Raw genomic sequence first — 3,546 nt, forward strand, 5'->3', positions numbered from 1 at the left:
GGAGCAAATCTGTCTAATACATGCTCGTTGAACTCTGGTATTCTTATTGTCAGGTCTCTTTCGATGGAAAGCATAACCAATGGTGATAACCTTTCTTGGGACATTCAATTCCTTGAAAGTGTCAATTCTTTTTCATGTAGAAAAATACTTTTCGTCTTTTGTTGACGCCATAGGTACAGTTAATATTAATTTCAGAAGCTTTGTAGATTCACTAAATATTTTTTTCTAGATTATTGCGAACGATTCATTCTAGCAAACTCAGTCCCTGACAGTGATCCGAGTTCCTCTTCAGCGTTGACTGAAGAGAGTTCGTAACAGAGATTAGTGTTATAAAAAATGTCCATTGAACACGCTTTATTCAGTTTATCCAGGAAAATTTAAAATAAATTGAGGAAATGTATCTAGTGCAAACAACATTACTGCCATAAGATATCCTGTAAATTTAAACTGGATTTTTTTCGAACACTCTCCTGAATTGTCCTTTGCTTGTTTTGTCTAAGCCTTAATTGCAAGTTTTTCCTCAGTTGAAAGCTGGTCAATGTTTTTTGCAAGTTATTTACAGAAGTCACGGTATACAATTCATTCAGAATTTGTAGGTTATTTACAGAATTAAAGCACACACAATAAAATTAAATCTAATAAATAAAAACCAAAACAGTGATACAAAAGAGGTACTGGTATATGAATTCCGAATATTACATATTCATACATCAACACACACACATGTGCGTAAAAGAAAAAACTACATTCTAAATCATCCGTCTTGGTTATTACGCAATGCACGATGAACACAATATACTTCCACATGAGGCGAAACAATGCTTATCAATGTCATATGTTCTGAAAAGGAAACCTCGAAACACGCCAGATGTAGGGTCAGCATGTATACCTAACAGAAGGTAAAAGTCGAAAAACATCAAAACAAACAGTACTGCCACTTCTACACCCAGAAATGTGTGTTGGGAGGGGTTCGATACGTCTATGCAATACATACCTTTCTTATTCTGCATCCGAAAAGACTATAAGTAATAACTGTCACCTATATTCTTAGCCAAAAAAAAAAAAATGTTTTTAAGAAAAGAGTGAGTACATGATGAGGCGTAAAATAAAATATTTAGCCTACATCAATCGTTTCTCTGTTAAACAAGTATAATTCGTTAGGAAAGTCTACAAATGTTAGTCAACTTTCGAAATTTTTGGGAGGTCCGGATCCGGTTGAGCCCCCTCGTGGCTACGCCCCTGAACATTGCTAACTAGTCCCTAATTCAATGTGGAGTTCCCCATCATACAGTTTTATGTGGAAATTATCAAGAGTATAAAATATACTTATTTTATAAAAGAAATATGTATATACTAAAATACTAGGCTATCCACCAAGGGAGGGGGACGATTCTACATACTGACTTATTAATATTTGAATCACAAATTACTGTGGAAGAAGCCTTCATTATCAATATAAGCTAAGAATTAACTTGTAAATGCGGGTCTACTTTCATTTGTTTTCTGCTCTACTAGATATTTTCTTTCTTATTCTGCAATCACTTTTTTTTAATTGTCATTATATTGATTTGCTTCAGTATGGTCCTGTAATTTAAAAATATGAATGCATAAAAACAAATTCCATTTGTTAATTGCTAGTGAAATAAAATTTAGAAATCTTGTTTAGAGCGAAAAACCTTCTCATTCACTGTAAACCGTGCTGTGTTGCAGAAGCACTGCAACGACCAGTCCCTTTAACTTCTAAGATAGGGGAAAGGAGACAACATTCGCTCCAATTCCCGCGCTGAAGGAATCTAGTTGTTGTATGCTCGCTGCAACACAATATAAATTAGAGACTCTGTGACGGATTATTTTTCGCTTTTTAAAATGGATTAACGGAACGGACAGTTATAGAAGTAAAAAATATGTTATTTAAAGTGTATATATGCGAGTATTAAAAGTATTTTTCTGTTCTTTACTACTATTGATAATAATATTTTTTTCTTGAAATACTTTGGTCGTTGCGCAACGCTGCAACACTAACATTAGCCGCCACTGCTATCAGCTCTTCAACGTCTTTGTACTAGATGACGAATTGTACATCCCAAGACAAACATACGTCTTTAATTTATGCTCACCTTCCAAAAGTGCTTATTTATTTCTTCCTAGCGGGTCTGGAATATTTTTCTTGTACGTACATCTTTTTCAGCAGTCACTGCTTGGAGTTTTAACATTATGTTTTAATACTAAAGGCGGATTTTCATGTGTCCTTTACCTCCGTGAGTTGCGAGCGATTGTGCTAAACAGCCAATGAAATCACGCATCGGAGATGGCGCGCTACACTCGCGTCAGAGTAGAAATTTGTTCAATTCTGACGGAAGTAGCGCGCGTACACTATTGTATTCACTGACTAACATGGCGGAAGTCGCAAACTTTCTATTTTACGCATGCGCATTAGCTAGGGAGTACCGTAGTAATTTGGCGCAATACACGCACGGATGTATGAAAACGAAAATAATTTACGGTGAATACGCTACATGTGATGCTTCCGTTCTAACGCGGGCATGAAAATCCGCCTTAATTCTCTAAATCTGATTTTCTTTCGCTCCTCTACACTGGAAGATTTCTTCTTCCGTTTTCTAGGTAAACCACCATGTTTAGTTACCTGAATATCATCAAAAGCCATTACGTTATATATTCACATATCGCTTGTGAAACGATAATCGATAACATATCTTCGGCGTCACAAGAGGAAGAACTTAGAGATTCTTGTTCTAGTGTAAGAGAATCAGTCAATGTAGTTTCATTTTTCTGTAGAATTGATGACGTAATCAGTGCACATGTTTCATGAAAAACTTCATCTGTAGTGTGGACTTCATCATGATCATAATCATAATTTATTGCATCCGTTCATAGTCATACAATGAAATTGGACATGTTATGATTTGTTTGTTTCCCGTTGAAGTCCACCACTGCTATATAAAATAAAAAAATTAAAAAATAATATATATATATATATATATATATATATATATATATATATATATATATATATATATATATATATATATATATATATATATATATAGTGGCGGATCCAGGATATGATCAAGGGAGGGGCTAAACTATAATTTGCCGTTTTATCCAGTGTAAAGCAGAATTGAAGCCCATTTTATCCAATGTAAACCTGAGCGTCAAGGGGGGGGGCTATAGTCCCGTAGCCCCCCCTTAGATCCGCCCTTGTATATACATATTATTTTGTCTCTATCAATATAAAAATCTTGTGAGTGCGCCGTACCCTCAAGATTATTTCTGTGGGTGCTGGAGCCCCGGAGCACCTTCGTAGTCGGCGCTCATGCTACGAACCCTACACACCAGAAGTAAGTGCTGTACCACTGAGCCACAGTTTCCAAACTGAAAATTACTAAATAAGTTTATTATACATTATTGCTATTATTAGTAGTGTTATACTTGTTTCTACAATATTATCACATGCATAACGAAAATACGATAATTTTAGACGAAAATTGATAATTATTTTCTCTGGTGTTGGCAACTCTGTAACCT

The sequence above is a fragment of the Thermobia domestica genome, chromosome 1, assembly GCF_964235325.1.
Source record: "Thermobia domestica chromosome 1, izTheDome1.hap1.1, whole genome shotgun sequence".
Lineage (NCBI taxonomy): Eukaryota > Metazoa > Arthropoda > Insecta > Zygentoma > Lepismatidae > Thermobia > Thermobia domestica.